The 17499-nt window shown below is 44.7% G+C and overlaps 1 pseudogene; it reads left to right on the top strand.

Annotated features, from left to right (window-relative positions):
- Positions 1-88: 88 nt before the first annotated feature.
- Positions 89-1018, top strand: LOC125389991 (proteasome subunit beta type-5 pseudogene; annotated as a pseudogene).
- Positions 1019-17499: the final 16481 nt, after the last annotated feature.

Here is a 17499-nt window from a genome sequence, read left to right as displayed (position 1 = left end):
TGTGTCAAAACACTTCTATTATTTAAAAAATTGTTGACTGACTTGGATTAGCAATGCATTTCTTGGGGGGTAAGGGGAAACACACAGATTCCACTCTGCTATCCTAAGTCCAGATACCAAATTCCTCTCCACCAAGGTGTTAAATAGTATCAATCCCTCGGCCATCTTCCTTGAATAGTTTGCATATAGGAATACTCCACTCTTTCTTCCTGTTGCCCTTACTAGAGATGGCGCTGGCTATCTAGCGTGTTACAGTGGCCCATGCCGGTGAACCAGCATGGGTTTTTTGGACTCGGAGGTCGTGAAGATCTGCTGAACCTGGGTCCAGGGAGTCCCGCTGATGGGCTGAGCCTGGCCACTCCCAGCTGGGGTATCCCAGAGGAGACAAGGATCGACATGCTTCATGGAACCACCACCCTGGCCTTCAAGTTTCGTCATGGAGTCATTGTTACAGCTGATTGTTACAGCTGATTCCCAGGCCACGGCAGGTGCTTACATTGCCTCCCAGACAGTGAAGAAAGTGATCGAGATCAACTCTTACCTTCTGAACACCATGGGTAGGGGTGCAGCCGACTGCAGCTTCTGGGAGGGGCTGTTGGCTCAGCAATGTCGAATCTACGAGCTTCGGAATAAGGAACGCATCTCTGTCGCAGCAACGTCCAAGCTTCTTGCTGACATGCTGTATTAGTACAAAGGCATGGGACTGTCCATGGGCACCACGATCCATGGCTGGGATAAGAGAGGCCCCAGCCTGTACTATGTAGACAGTGAGGGGAACCGGATCTCTGGAAATGCCCTCTCAGTGGGTTCTAGCTCTGTGTATGCTTATGGAGTCATGGATCAAGGCTACTCCTATGACCTAGAAGTGGAGCAGGCTTATGATCTGGCCCGCCGAGCCATCTACCAAGTCACCTACAGAGATGCCTACTCTGAAGGTTCAGTCAACCTCTACGACGGTAAGGGAAGATGACGGATCCGTGTCTCCAGTGACAATGTCGCTGACTTACATGACAAGTAAAGTGTGCCTGTCCTCTGAAGGAAGGCGGATGTGACCGTCTGCACCTGTTTGGGGGCTCCTATAGGTTACAATAAATAATAGCTCATTTATCTCAGTGCCTTTTGTAAAGCTCTGAAACCTTGTGTGTGTTCACAGTTGATGGGCTCCTGATGTTTTACTGTTTGTTTTACTCTCTTGGATGCTAAAATTACACTACTTTTCAACTTCAAAAAAAAAGAAAAGAAAAAAGAGAAAGAAATACTCCACTCTTTTGTTGCTTCATTTTCTGCACCCTGATTTTTTGTTGTTGTTGTTGTTTAACTTAATGAAGTATCTTGGTGATATTTCAATGAGTATTGTCATTTTTATGACTCTATCATACTTCATTGTATAGGGTGCCCTAATTTAGTTAATTAATCCTGTTGGCAAATATTTACATCGTTTCATATCTTCTGCTCTTACTGTAACACTGTGAGCATTTCAATCTCTGTATAATAAGTCTATAGTATAAATTCCTACCACTGGCTTTCATAAGATGAAGCATTAAAGAGTATTTGAAATTTTGATGGCTAATTCCAAATAACCTTTCATAAAGTTATACAGAGTTACTATCCCACTGGTCTGTGTGAGAGGACCCATGTCATGTTTGTGCACTCTTGATTTCCTTATTACCCAACAATAATGGGTCTCAATAGGTAAGTCATGACCCCTTTGGGGGTCAACCAACTTTTTCACAGAGATCACATATCAGATATTTACATTGTGAGTCATAACAGCAGCAAATTTACAGTTATGAAGTAGCAACAAAAATAATTTTTTGGCTTGGGGGTCACCACAACATGAGGAACTGTGGTAAAGGGTCATAGCATTAGGGAGGCTCAGAACCACTCACCTACAGCATTAAACATGGCTACCTGTATCAACTCAATTCCTGTAATATTAGAAAGTTAGCTATCTTTTCATATGTTTCACAAATACATCCTCTTTTCTATAAGTTTTATTTTGTACATTTTTTATTGGGCTGGTGGTCTTTTTCTTATTGATTTATGAGAACATTCTATACCCAGAGGTCTCCTCTTATTCATTAAGTGAATTGAACGTTTTCCAATTTTATGTTTATCTTATGACTTTGTGATGGTACATTTTAAAAAAAAAAAGATGTACTTTATTTTTGTGTGTGTGTGTTTGATGTTTATGAGCTGTGCATACGTGTGAGTGCCCACAGAGGCCAGAAGAGGGTGTCGGATCCCTTGCAACTGAAGTGTCAGGTGTTGTGAGTCCACCGATGTGGATGCTGAGAACCAAAGCAGGACCCTCTGCCAGACAGGAAACCTCGTCTCTCCAGCCCGGGGTTGCCTTCTGCATTGCAGAGAAGCATTCCCTGTTTGCTCTCTGGAGCATCACACTGAATCAAGGCGCGAGAGAAACAAGCTGAACTTTGTTAGGAGGAATGAAGCACGACCACTTCGCTCTCAGAGAGTCCTTTTAGTTGCCATCATCACCAGCCACGCTGAGGCTGAGATGGCCACAGAACGCAGCCCACTGGGTAAGCTGAAATCATTCTTCATGACGTCAGCAGAGTCCGAAGGAAGACAGGCTTCCTGCCGCTTGGCTTCCTGGCTTCAGAGAGGAATGAATGCTCTGAGGTCCCCCAGAGAATGCAGCTGCCACATCAGTTTTCCCTCTTTGTGAAGCCACCTCCTCCCTCCAGACAGTCCAATTATAGGAGTCCGAAGACTCGGCCTACAGATGACTTAGTAAGTGACTGAGAAAAGAAAATAAAGACGGGGCAAATGAGTAACAGCAGTCACCCTGCAAGTGAAAGGTCTCCCACACTGGATCCAAACTCATCTGCCTCACATAGGCAAGTAACTCTTCTCAAATGAAGGGGGAGCAAACCTTTTTCAGAGGATCAGGCATCAGGGGATTTCTGGACACCAGAGATTATAATACAGATGTGGTGGCCAGAGGGGAGGATGCTTCTGTTAAGGGTTTAGGCAGGAAACTAAGCAATTCTATAAACACTGCCAAGAAAATGGGCTAAGGCTGCTCCAGAAAAGAATGCTTCCTCTGTTTCTCAGCTGGATCTGTGGCAGTTGCTGGAAACCTCCACCATTCTCGCTTCTGAGGCATTTCTACCTCTGCTTCGCAGGATCCCAGCAGCCATGTCCTTATTCCCTACCTAATCTAAACCTCCAGAGATGTACTACTGCCTCGCTCTGCACTTCCTCTTTCTCCCATGAGCTCCTCTTTTTATAACTTTTGTGCTGGTTCTCATGGCCAGGGCTGAGCAATCTTCCCCATACCTTGACTTCTGCCTCGCTTCCTGACCCGTGTTCAGGCAGGCGCCAATTCCTGCAGGAGCACCTCCCTGAGCTTCAGCCTTCTTGGCAAGGGCACCAGCAGCCCGGCTGGCCTTCAGCCACCATCCTGTTCCTCTCAGTGACAGGACAGAGTCCTTTTCCAACCCAGACAGTACCTCAGGCGCCCACATTGCCACTCTTCTCTTCCTGACCAGCAGTTTGTTGTTTCCATTTGCCAGGGTTCTGGTTGGTCCTTGTGTAGATTTTCCTCCCTTCCCTACCTGGGAGCTCACAGATATCTAATAAGCAAAATAAGGTCCAGATCTGCCACATGCAAACTCCACCCACTTTCAACAAATAAGTGCATTTATTTAAAACAAGAAAACCAGAGCTACAGAGACTCCAGATTTGATTAGTTCTGCAGCTTGTAGGTATGATGAAGGAGTCCTGGCTTTCCCTTTATTGTTCTGCCATTCTGTGCTGCCTTTGGAATTGATCCGTGGCAGGCTGGGATGCCTCCTCAGGATGCTAAGAGCTCAGCCCAGGAGTCTGGTCAACCCCATGTTCTTGGCCATAGTGGGAGAATATACAGCACAAGAATGTAGATAGACAAAGCCAGTCAGGGCTTTGGGGTTTGGGAAAAATGGTTTGCAGCACGCTACTGTTGACTTGCATGCTTACTGGCAGCTTGGCATGACAACATCTAGAGACAGAAAGACATTTTCTCAAACACATCTTTTATTTTATGTGCACTGGTGGTTGGCTTGCACACGTGTCTGCCATAGGAAATCCTACAGCCAGTAGCCTTTAAGTTACCTGCCCACTGGGGCATGGCTTCATACTATTTATGCTGATGTAAAGGATGCATAGGGCCTCTTTTCCGGCTGCAGGATTTGGTTGCTGTTCTCCATTCCAGCAGAGGATTCTGATTTGTGAGTCTACCCCTAAATAAATAACCCTCTATTATCCTCAGTTCTGAGCTAGTGTGGGATTTCTTTCAAGCATCCCTCTACACATGTCTGTGTAAGGGTGTCAAATCCCCTGGAAATGGAGTTGCAGACAGTTGTGAGCTGCCATGGGTGTGCTGGGAATGAAACCCAGACCCTCTAGAAGAGCAGCCAGTGCTCTTAACGGCTGAGCCATCCATCCCTCCAGTCCAAGAAAAGATTTTTCTAAAAGCATCACAGACTACCCACCCACTCCTGCCATCTTGGCCTGATTGTGTCCCAATGCCATGTTTTAGCCAAAGGTTGTCAATTGGATAGAATGACAAGTTCCCTGACATATATGGGTACTCATGTTTGACTATCCAGCTCCCCTAACTAGAGACAGGTGGGAGATAGCCTTGCTGCTCTCTGTAAGGCAACTTCACCTGAAGAATAGAGGATAACAGAAATGGCAAGAAGAGTTGGAGGGACAGAAAGAGAATGGGGAAATTATGTAATATAGTACTCATGTATGAAAATTCTCCAAAAATTACAACTTAAAAACATTCAGAAAAAAATAATGTCTATGAAATATGCACAGATTTTTTTTCTTGCCTTCCATTAAATGATAAATTTTAAAAAAGAATTAAACGTTATCCAGGAAGAGAATTACTTTAATTTTTGTATGCTCAGATACTGTTTAAATTGAGCTAAATAAATATAAGTCTGGTGCTCATGAAGCAGTTGATTCAGAATTAATTTTTCTCCATCCAGGCTTAACCTGCACTTCTCTCCAGCAAGGATATGATCTGTGAACTCACGTGTACCTTGGGCTTTTTCTGGAGGAGGTGCCCGCAGGCTGAGCTGAAGTTGCAAAGTTAGCAGGGTACTGTGAAGTGTCGGACTGCATGCCATCTGTCTACACCCGCCTGCTGTCTACACTGGCTTGCTCTCAGGAAGGAACCTCAAGTCGACTCTGATCACTTCAAGATGGCTGCTAAATCACCCTTGTCTGTATCCTGTACAGCAACACGGACCTTTCACTTCCATTAGTGAAAACAAACCTTTTGTCCACTTATGCCTATGGTTGACATGAAAAGCTAAGCAAAAATATAAAAAAAACCTCATGCAAGATTTTATAGGTCATAAAAGATAATTCAGAACCCAGGCCTTGGCTGCTTGTCTTCTCTAAGTGACCACTGTCCAGATAAATAAACAGGGTCTGAGGGAAAACCACAGACATTCAGGAAACAGAAATCATCCCTGGGTATGTCTGAAATTTCTTGTCTTTATTAATGCTTTCTACCATTTGATTTTAGTATGAACATGTTCAAAATACACAAAAGTTAAAAAGCTAACACAATAAATGATATATCCCTGTAGGTTATGTTAAACACCTGCTAACTCTGCCACATTAGCCCTATAAATCTTTTGCTACTTGTTTTTTATTTTATCCTATGTCTATGGGTGTTCTACCTACAAGTACGTTTATGGGTTTGGGGCTCAAATAAGATGTTGGATCCCCTAAAACTAGAGCTACAGACAGTTCTAAGCTGCCAAAACTCTGCAAGAGCAGCCAGTGCACTCAACAGCTAAATAGTCTCTCCAGTCCCTTTGCTAGACATCTCAAAGAAAAGTATAGTCCCACTTGGACCTCAGTGCTATTGATAAGTGCCTCTTTTAAAAAAAATGTGGGGCTGGAGAGATGAGAGAGAGAGAGAGAGAGAGAGAGAGAGAGAGAGAGGAACTGGGTTTTCCCAAACAAGGGTGTGTGTGTGTTATTTTTCTGGCATATGTAATAAAATTCCTGCCAAAGGCAACTTAAGAAAGGAGGGGTTTCCTTTGGTCATAGTTTGAGGGTACAGTCCATCGCAGGAGGAAGTTACAGCAGTTGGTCACACTGTGTCCAGTCAGGAAGCAAAGTATTGAATGCTGATTCTCTGCTAGCTTTCTCCTTTTGACTCAGTCTGTGACCCTCTGTTAAACCCTTCTGGAAACACCTTCTTGTGCTTCTATAGTGACCCTAGATCCTGCATCCGGTCCTTATCCCCTGAGCTTATTTTAATCTAGAAGAGTTTTCTTTTTTTTAAATGATGATGATCTTTAAAAGCACCACACAATTAAGGAAAGAAAGAAAGAAAGAAAGAAAGAAAGAAAGAAAGAAAGAAAGAAAGAAAGAAAGAAAGAAAGAAAGAAAGGAAGGAAGGAAGGAAAAAATGTCCCAAATTCTTGACCTGCTGGTTTTTATCCCAAGGCATTCTTTAATTTGTTTTTCTAGTTTGGGTGTCTGGTTAAAAGACAGGCCTGATTAGATTCAGGTTGTATTTGTCAAGGGTCCTGAGTAGAAGCAGAACGCACACTGGAAGAGTTTAATGAACGGAAGTTAAAAGAAAGGGCTCTTTCCAGATGTGTGCCAAGCAAAGGAAAAAACGTGGCTGAAGGCGCTCTGGGGACCATGTCCTCAGGCCGAGGACAGAGCTGATCAACAGAAACTGTGAGGACTACAGTTTTCCAAGAGAGCTTCCCCAGCCCCCCTCACACCCCTACCCTCCCTCACACCACCCTACCCACCCCCCACCTCCCCCACCCCCCACCCCCCCACCCCTGCACCCCCATGCGCAATGAATCCTAGATCTAAAAGGAACATGGCTGTCACCTAGTATGCGCCTAGGCAGACTGGGGAGCTTAAAACCACCCTTCCTTCCACCCACAGCATTTCTGCTGGAGCCCCACCCCCTCAGTTGAAACAGATCCAATCAAAAGGCAAACTGCAAAGGTTGCTGCATGATCATAGTTTATAGGGGAAGTCTCCAGTAGCCAGGGCTAGACAAAAACAGACACCAAATAAGGGTCCAGAAATTACTGTCTTACAAATGCTGGAGGGAAGCTTCATTCTCCAAGGTCTTAGCTTAGGAGGTCACACACAAGAAACAAATATTTGCAGGGCATAGTGGCACACACCTTTAATCCCAGCATTCGGGAGGCAGAGGCTGGAGGATCTCTGAGTTCGAGATCAGTCTGGTCTACAGACTGAGTTCCAGAACAGCCAGGCTACACAGAGAAACCCTGTCTTAAAAAATAAAAACAAAATTTGCTGTGTTTGGTTTCAATGTGGAGAACCCAGGCTGAACCTCACAAGTTCGGCCTCTGCTGTGGAAACTCCCAGTTAAAGACAACATTTCCGTTGCCCAAGCATCTTTCTCACAATTTCTTTATTTCTAATTGTGAAAATACCTCCAGGGTCGTATATCGCACCCTTCTCATTCGCCTTGCAATGTTTCAGCTTGCTTGTAAAGTTTCCAAATAACAGTCTGAACTGCCTGTAAGTAGATTAGTTTGTAAACAGACATCTAAATGATCCACATTTACATGAAAACGTGTCATTAGGTTGAAGTGTGAACGATGCGCAATGTTTCTCAAAGAAGGTGAAGTTCCTTCTCTGTGGACTGTAAGGACAGACAAGCCACTGAAACTCTCGAAGCTCGACCTGAGAGAGGCAGATGAATACGTTATTATAGGAAACCTAGAGGCCCCTTCAGCTCAAAGAGCTTAACTGAGCTGTGTAAATTTACCAGTCCCACCTGTCTTGTGATGAAGTTGAACTGGTTTGGATCTAAACCTCATTATCTGTACATAGTGATTTCGGTATCGCTCGGCAATATAGGCATCTGTTGGCCTCCATTTTCTTAGCAATGCGACAAGAAAGCTGAATTGATTAATCTCTATGGTCTCCATGAACCATCATATTCCATAAATCTTTCAGAACTCTATAATGGTTCAGATATATACTTCCTATGATACTGACTGAAAGTATCATAAATATATATATGATATGTAAATATCATATATATTCATATGTACTCTAAATCTTCTGGATAGATGGTAATTTATTTTGTAAAGAATATGCTTAGCTTTATTATATACCTTTAGATTCCCAACAGAAGTATTACAGTGGGGGGCAGTAGGAAGAACTAATAGACATATTGAAAAACCACATGGAAGCAAATCCTAACTCTGCCATTGGTAAACTACATAAACTTGGTCAATTTACCACTCTCAGTAGAATGATGTCAAAACCTGCATATCAAAGGCTGCTCACCGGTGTGTAGTGGGATTTGGAGGTGAGACCTCTGGAAGGGGATAAGTTCACGAGACAGAGCCATCCTGTGTTGGTACCGGATAAATGCAATCCCAGAGAGTTGAAGATAGCTCTCCATGACCAGAGACTGGGGGGCACCAGATCAGTGACTGTAAATTCCTTGATCTTGGGACTTCCAGCCCCCAGAAGTATGAGGAATGAATTGGCATTATTTATAAGTGTTCTGCTCTATGACATGCTGTTACAGCTGCTAGGAGAGAGTGAAACATCTGGTTTTTCCATCCAAAATGAAACAGCTGTCTGTCCCTATCTCGTGTTGATGTGAATAGCCCTCACGACAATTTCTGACATCTTATTTGGAACCATGTGAGGAGCAAATGTTTCCTGGAAATTCCTTACCATAGTTTTGAAGAAAAGAACTGATTGACATCTGACATCCCCTGGGTAAGACTGCCCATCGAGCCAATTAAGTTTTGTGATTATTAATATCAATTTAAATAGATCTAGAATCACTAAGACACGAATATCGGGGCATGTCCGTGAGAGACTATCTGGACTGGGGTAGCCACTGGGCATGCCTCTGAAGCATTTCTTCAGTTGGGTTAATAGAAGTGAGAAGACCGTCCTTGAATGTGGGTGGCGTGGGGCCATGCCTGGAATCCCAGACTGAATAAACCAAGGAAGGATTGACCAGAGTATTCAAGCGCTCCATAGACACAATGTGACCAGTAGCCTCAGGTTCCTTCCTCTTCACAATGTGCTTTTCCCAGAACTATGAGTTTAACTAAATCCCTCTTTATCTGAGCTGCTTTCTTCAGGTTTCGCCAGGGTGTTTGGTCAGAGCAACAGGAGAAGCAAATGCACAGCTGATGACTGCATTAGAAATCTACTTTGAGCTGGGTGGTGATGGTGGCACACGCCTTTAATTCCAGCACTCGGGAGGCAAAGGTAGGTGTATCTCTGTGAGTTTGAGGCCAGCCTGGTCTACAATAGGCTCCAAAGCTAAAGAGAAACCCTGTCTCAGAAAACCATAAAAATAAAAGAAAAAATGAAATGAAATGAAATGAAATCTACTTTGACTAACGTGAAGAAACAACCTTCCAAGAAGGCCATGGACTCACTCAGATCAGAGAAGGCTAGAGAATCAGGGCCAGGAGGGCAGAACAAAAAGGAGACCCCCTGAGGCACATGTCACGGGAATAGTGTCATGGTCTATGTGGTGTTACTGCTGGAGTGAGTGACCTCTCTTTGGTCTCTGTGTCACCGTGTGAGAACAGGTTCCAGGGTGGCATCCGTTTGGGTGAGTCCTATAGTGTGTCATCAGAGCAACTGGGCTGAGTAGGCGTCTCCAGTCATTAATAGTTCCACCAGAATTAACCAATAAGAGACAAGCACATCCCCAAAAGGAAAATATTCCTGTCACTGCCAAAAGATACGGAGCAGATAGAGGGCTGCCAAAAATCACAACAGGAATTTCCACTAAACACCAGTGCTTTGTTTGTTTGGAATCTAGGCAGCACTTGGGAGACAGAAGTGAATGTGGAAAACCGAGTAACACTGTGCATGCCTACAGTTCCAGCACTTGGGAGGTAGAGGCAGGAGGGCCACCACAACAGGTCAACAGAAAAAGGGAAGGAGGAGGGGAGGGAGGAAAGGAGGGAGGGAGGGAGGGAAGGAGGGAGGGAGGGAAGAAGGGAGGAAGAAAGGAAAGGAGTGCTATGGGACAAGGGTCTGTACCCTGCCAATTGTATTTTAATAATGCTGATTGGCCAATAGCCAGGCAGGAAGTACAAGCGGGACAACCAGGCAGGAAGCAGAGGTGGAGAAACGAGAACAGGAGAATTGTGGGAAGAGGAAAGCTCATTTCCCCGCAGTTGTGACCCAGTCACAGAGCAAGCAAGACCAAGCCACATGGCTAGAATAGACAAGAATTGTAATGCTCTGTCTCAAATAGTGGGCTAATATAAGTTATAAGAGTTAATAAGAAGCCTGAGCTAATGGGCCAATCAGTTTATAACTAATGTTGACCTCTGTGTGATTTCTTTGGGACTTAACAACTGCAGGAACTGGGCAGGACAGAAACCTCAGTCAACAGGAGAGGGGAGGAGGGAGGGAGGAAGAGAGGGAGGGAGGGAGGGAGAGAGAGGGGAGAGAGAAGAGCCGATGCCATCACTTGTGTCAGTTGCTTCCCCAAAAGAATCTTGGGTTCAGCGACACAGATACAGTGTGTGTGACAGGGGTGCTGGGGACAAGGGATTACCACTTTACCTGCCTACAATCCACTCATTCTCTATCAACCACCGTCCTTCTCCACCCCTCTGGGCCACACTGCATGTGCTTCCCTCCAAAGCACAAAAGCACACAGTAGGGCTGGCTTGCGCAGCTCTCACTTCCCTGACGGCCAGATCTGACCGTCTCTGGGATAGCGCTGCAGCGGGCCCAGCTGCTCGCTTTTCATTGGCCACACCTAGCTGCCCAAAAGCACCCTCCTAAGCTGTGTGAACAGTCTCCATCCCCAGGTAAATGATGTGCAGAGCGTACTCTAGGGATCACTGCCCACGCACATCAATGAGTCAGTCTTAGTGTCTTCATCTTTCTCTTGTCATTTGCTCTTCCTTTTCTCCTTGGTAAGCTGTTACAGTTTAAAGTCGCCCAGAGTCTCCCAAGCATCGAATTTGCCTTTGTATCCAGTTTACACCTAGGTCCATAGGCTCCACACAGATCTTCCCACATTCACTCTTCAGTGGCCCAAACCTCTCTGTCTGCTCTTTCTTCTTCTTATCCCCTCTTTACGAACCTGACTTATAAGCCATCTGGTGATTCAGATCCCCCAGACTCTCCTACTTCGTAAAGATCACATTCCATACTAAGGGCCCAACTGCATCAACTTAACTCCCCTGTAAACCGAGTCCTGTCTGGCCTGGTTTACTGGGCCTCAGACACTTCCCCTTAAATGCCCAGTCTCCCTCAGCAATACCAGTCCATGCTCTATTGTCTTCAAGTCCCAGATAGTCACAGGGACCTCAGCTAGTGATAACCAATTATACAAAATGACGCGTATGAGCCAGTCCCCATGGGGTCTTGTTTCCCTCATATTCCTCAGGTTGTGAAGCCTTTGTCCCAAGGATGGATGAGTAGTCGTGTTACTAAATTTCTCTGCTGCTGCAGCACTCAGCTGCCTCCCACCCTTCCTATGCCTCACTGCCTCATGAACGAGGCTCTGAGGGACTCCTTCATTTATTTAAGTCTTTCCTGATTCAAACACTTCAGAGGCAGACAATGCCCCAGTTATTGAGTCACTATTAAACCTCCATCCTGCATGCTGAGTCATGGGATTTTTCTTTTCCTCTGTGATAAATGTCAGGCTTGTAGGTATTGTCTGTCATTTCTGCCCCCCACCCCTTACTCCTTGCTTTCTGATTCCTCTCAAAGATTAAAAGTTCTGGGTTCCAGAAAGGGCTTTTAGCACACTTTGGGGTTCCAGAAAGGACTTTTTCCAGTTTGGGGGTTCCAGAAAAGGCTTTTTAACAGTTTGGGGGTTCCAGAAAGGACTTTTAACAGTTTGGGGGTTACAGAAAGGGCTTTTAGCATATGCTTAGTTTGTATTCTCTTCCTCTCTTGAACCCTAACTCTAAGAAAAGCCAAATGTGGGTCTCCATCTTATCCTCTCTCCTTGCTGCTTTTCCTGATAAGTAAAAGGATAAGCCAAAGATTGGCATCCATCTGTCTTCTTCTTGTACCTCCTTTTACAAGAACGTATAAGAATATGTTTTTTCTGAGCAGCCAAGCCTCAGTTATACGTTCTTGTAAGCCTTAGTATCCACAGCAAAGGCCGTGCAACTGTTACCACAGCTGCTTCTGACTCCACTCTATCCAATACTGCTTCCAACAAATGGAGTGTGTTCTCCAGTCCATCAGCCACTGGGCACACCTCCATACCCAAACAGTAAACCACATGCATCAAGGAGACATGCCATGCCACACAGAGGAAGATGGTCACCCTGGCATTCCCACAAAGATGCTCCACCTTCAGATGACTCAACCTTGCTCACGTGGCTTGTCATCCACATCACGGTGCATATGACCGCCACTACAGCAAAGAAGTACACAATTCCACGCCACACAGGGAAAGGCAGCCATCCCGGGTGGGCCCCTGTGTGTGCTCTGCCCTCACCTCAGCTACATCAGCCTTATTTGAATGTTTATCGCCCATCATAGGGGGCCTGCAACTGCTCCTCACTCTTGGCTCTGTTCCTCCTCAGTCACCAATTGTGTTGTGTGACTTTCCTAGGGAAGCATAAACATATCTGTTTAACCCAGATAACACACCAAGGAAACTATTCCACCCAAGTTTAGTTCGATGACTGGGGTGGTTAAAAAGACGATGGTCCCCAAAGGGAGTGGCACTATTAGGAGGTGTGGTCTTGTTGGAGGGAGTGTCACAAACGATGGGCTTTGAGGTCTCATAGATGCTCAAGAAACCACCCAGAGCTACAGTCCACTTCCTGTTGCCTTCTGAACAAGATGTAACCAGCACCATGTCTGCCTGCATTCACTGTGCTCCCTGCCATGGGTGATAACAGACTGAACTTCTGAACTGTAAGCCACCACCTCAATTAAATTTTTCTTATTGTTGCCATGGTCATGGTGTCTTTTCATAACAATAGAAACCCTAAGAGAGTGACCAAGGAGTTTATTGGGATTTCTTTTATTTTTTTATTTTTATTTACTTATTTATCTTTGGTTTTTTTGAAACATGATCTCACTTTGTAGCCCTTACTGTCCTGGAACTTTCTCTGTAGACCAGACTTGCCTCAAACTCACAAAGATCCTCCTGCCTCTACTCCCCTGTCCTAATACTGGGATTAAAGGCTTGTGACCACCACATCAGGCCTTATGGGGGTTTCTTACAGGAGTGGGGGATTATTTGTTAGGAACATTGGTGATTTGGTGGTTGCTGCATCACCAAAAGCCATGCAGCATGGGTAAGAACTCACAAAGTTGCATTCCTGGAGATTCCTGACCAGCTTGGAGGCAGCTATACCAAACTCTCCTTACTCCTAGCAAATGTTTGCTGTTATTGTAGCCTTGGGAAGGGGTCTTGTGAGCCTTGTAACTTTCTGAGCTTCCTCATGAGACTCCCTCAAGGAGTGAGATGGTTTGAATGAAAATGGCCCCCACAGACTCAATGGGGAGTGACATAATTGGAGATGTGATCTTGCTAAAGTAGGTGTGGTCTCATTGGAGGCAGTGTGTCACAGGAATGGCCACTGAGGTTTCAGAAGCTCAAGCCAAACCCACTGTCACTCTCTCTTCTCACTGCCTTGAGATCCAGATGTAGAACTCTCAGAACTGTCCAGCACCCTATCTGCCTACATGCCACCATGCTTACCCAGGAGGATAATGAACTAAACCTCTGAACTGTAAGCCAGCCCCAATTAAATGTTTTCTTTATTAGAGTTGCCATGATCATGGTGTCTCTTCACAGCAATAAAACCCTTAGACAAGAAGAGAATATTTCACTTCACAGGAAGTAGCCACACAATAGCATCATGACCAAACTTCCTCTGAGAATCCTATCACAAAGGCATAAACAAGTCCAGCACCACAAACCATGAAGAACAGACAAGCATCAGCATCTGGTTTCTAATCCAACTTTGTTACACAGGTCACTAGGGAATATTTACCTATCTCTTTGGTGTACATTTCTCCCTATAAAATTAAAGAATTAACTGTATCTCCTGATAAAATTAAAGAGTTAACTGTAGGTGGCATCTTCCTGTCTCAACCTTTTTGCTCCCAAAGAATAGACAACTGTTTCCCAAATTACCACACAGAAACTTAATATTACTTATAAATGTTCAGCTGATAGCTCAGGCTTATTACTAGCTAACTCTTACATTTTAACCCATATTTTTTACCTATGCTTTGCCACGTGGCTCATGGCTTGTTACCTCATTTTCTACACATCTTGCTTGCTCAGAGAATGACTGGTTCTCTTCTGTCTCCACCCTCCCTCCTCCCATAGTTCTCTGTGTCTGGCTGTCCTGCCTATACTTCCTGTTTGCCTACCGGCCTGTCAGCTTTTTATTAACCAATGAGAGTAATACATATTCACAGTGTTCAGAAGGAATATTCCACTGCAAGCTACATCATATCTGCTCTCTAAATCACCTGGGCTTTTATAGTCTATAACCTCAAACAAAGTAGGAAATTCTCTGTAAGAAATAAGAATATAAGTCTAACCCAAGAGAGGGGAACACAATTATGTTTGAGATGTGACCATTTGGGGAAAGCAGAGACTGAAGGAGATGAGGGAGTCACCTGTGGCTGTGTTGCCTGAGAGTCCTTAAAGCAAGGGGCCTGGAAAGATGGCTCAACAGTTAAGAACACTGACTGCCTTTCCAGAGCCCTGGAGTTCAATTTCCAGCACCCACATGGCAACAAACAACTGTCTGTAGCTCCAAGATCTGACACCCTCACACAGACATACATGCAGGCAAAACACCAATGTACATAAAATAAAAATAAATATTTTTTTTTAAAAAAAAAAAGTGAGGTCTTCCTTTTTACTTGATAGCCCTTGGCACTTGTCCAGCATGAAGCGGACTTTCACATTGTGTCAAATGTCACATCCCTGTCAAGTGAAAACTGAATTGAACGTGTTGGGCCAGGAGCCAGATGGGAGGATGCTGATAATCAAATGCACACAAACAAATTTTAAAGAGGCCATCAAGTTGAATGGGTTAAAAAAGAAAAGATTCTCAGGCTTAAAAGAAGTGAATAAAGAAATAGAAGAACTAAAACGTCAAGTTGTTGGCCAGAATCTGTCCTGGAATGGTGTTTTAAAAACTAAAAAGTTAGTGCAGCGGTTTACGGCAGTAGCCATCTGGATCCATTGTATGTCTCTGTGCCGGCCTGAATGAAGTCTCATGTCTGTCTGTCCTCAACAAAGGACTTTGCTCTGCATTTATCAAATATTGCAGAAAACATGGCATGGGAATGGGATTCTTTATGAGTTTTACAAGGGATGAAACTTTACTGACCCTAACTGACCCCTAAAAACCCAGAAGAGAGGACAGTACCGTAACAAACACATGATCAAGCTGTATCCACAGATTGTTTCCAGCGTTTATGGTGGCTATCTGCTGCACAAGGGTAGAGGCAGCCTGTTGGCAGCTTTTCCGCAAACAATTACCACAACACACATCCGTATCTCTGGGCCAAGGACACAGAAGAACACATAAGACTAACGATATATATTCCATTTAGGTTATAAAGCTGATTGCACGGGAAATCCAAGGCAAGCAAGGCTAGTTGTTACAGTCTTCTCTTTAAGGCAGGTTGAACACAGATAGACTGATCACACAGTAGGAAAACAAATTAAATCTTGATTGATCTCAAGGTGGATTATTAATTTGGCCAAGAGGTTCAGCAAAAGTTCACCCTTTGCAGGAGGTCAAGAGATATCTGCATAAAATTGTACCACTGTGTGAAATGTTTTCTTAGATTTCTGCCTTTTAAAATAACCAATTCTAGAACCTTGTTATTGGTACCTACAACTACTACCTCCTCGTCTTCCCTCCTTCCTACCACTGAACTTGTCTTCCTACTGCGCTCAACTCTTCCCAGTGAACCTTGACCTCTGGAAAAGGTCGGAAAACTGAGAGTTTTCCTAATAAAGAAATACTGTGCAGCCACTAAATTCTTTCTCATCTTGATGGGGAAACATTTATAACAGATCTGGTCAGGTCAAGTACAGAGTCCTACAAAGAAATCAAGGGATCAGGAGAAAATGATCTGGAACAAGAATGCTGTCTTCACTGTTAAGCAATCATGAAAGTTAGAGAAAGAGTTCTTTTCTTTTTTTTATATTTGTGTGTCGGGGGTCCATTGTTGGGGGACTGCAGACCCCTGGCCCCTTGACTTTCTTTGCCTACCGCTGCTGGAATGAATGGAGTGAACAACTTGTCTTCCTGTGCCTGCAGCTGCTCTGAGGATGAGACCCCCATGACGGCAGGGGAGTGGGTTCTGGTGGATTCTATAGTTGGAAATGCCAAGAGCTGGGGCATGACTATCAGTTAAGGATCCCTATAAAAGCTTCCCTGGAGCACAATAAAGTTGGCATTCTTGGTTAAAGGATGACCTGTGTCCCCTTGTCTCTGTGTGCACACGTGTTTAAATCTCCAGCCCCTTTCCCAGCTTGCAAACCATCGTCCTGTAGTGCAGGCACCACAGGCTGCATGCACCGGTGTGTACGATACCCCCCAGAGGCCAGAAGAGTGCATTAGATGTCTGGAGCTGGAGTGGCAGGCATTTGTAGGCCATCCAACATGGGTTTTTGGAGTAGAATCCTAGTCTTCTAAAAGAGCAGCAAACACCTGTAAGGACTGAGCCATCTCTCCTACAAGATAATTTCTTAGTTAACTCAGTTTGACTGCTTCATAGAAACATGGCCACCATTGAATAAATAATGTACAGGGTAGATTTGGGGTAGTTAGGTTCAAGAAATAAATCTTCAACATAGAGAGCTTGTTGAAATTCTAGATGGCCTAGGAAAGAAGTAATAGAAGACAGGAATGAAGAGCTGGACTCCTTAAGTCTAGTTGCACACCAAGGAGTCAGAGGGACCCTTGTCTTTGTCACCACAACCCAAAAAGAGTAGACTGGCCTCTGAAGTGGGGGGCAAAAAACTGTGTCTAATTGAGAAAACTCAGTCACCCGCAAGGACTTGAAAATAGCAGTGAAATGAAGTTGACTAAGTGTGAGAAGAAGGGTGGAGGGAGGCCTGAGGCAGACATCACAAACCCACCCAGCACTGCCCCCACCCCGTCCCGCCCCACCCCGCCCCGCCCTGCCCTGCCCTGTCTGGGAAAAGCAGCTGCTATGCAGCCCCATAGCCGTTGTCTTTCCCATCATGCTCAGATCCTCGTACTCTTTCAAGAGTGGCCGTAGGCTGAGCAGAACTGTCCCAAATGTGGATGGCTGCTGCAGGGTCCAGGCTCGCTTTGATTTTCACTTTTTCATTGGCCTTCAGGTTCTAGAATTTTAACCACGAACACGCCGTTGCTTCTCCAATTAGGAAACAGCACTAGTGCCCACGTGTTAAATATTTCAGGGTGAATTTCCTGAACAAGGCATTAAAATAAGGATCAAACGGCAAATGTTCCCGGA

The sequence above is a fragment of the Myodes glareolus genome, chromosome 26 (assembly GCF_982192425.1).
Source record: "Myodes glareolus chromosome 26, mMyoGla1.1, whole genome shotgun sequence".
NCBI classification, from domain to species: Eukaryota; Metazoa; Chordata; class Mammalia; order Rodentia; family Cricetidae; genus Myodes; species Myodes glareolus.
The sequence above is the reverse complement of the archived record's forward strand: the minus strand, read 5'-3'. Positions and strand labels throughout refer to the sequence as shown.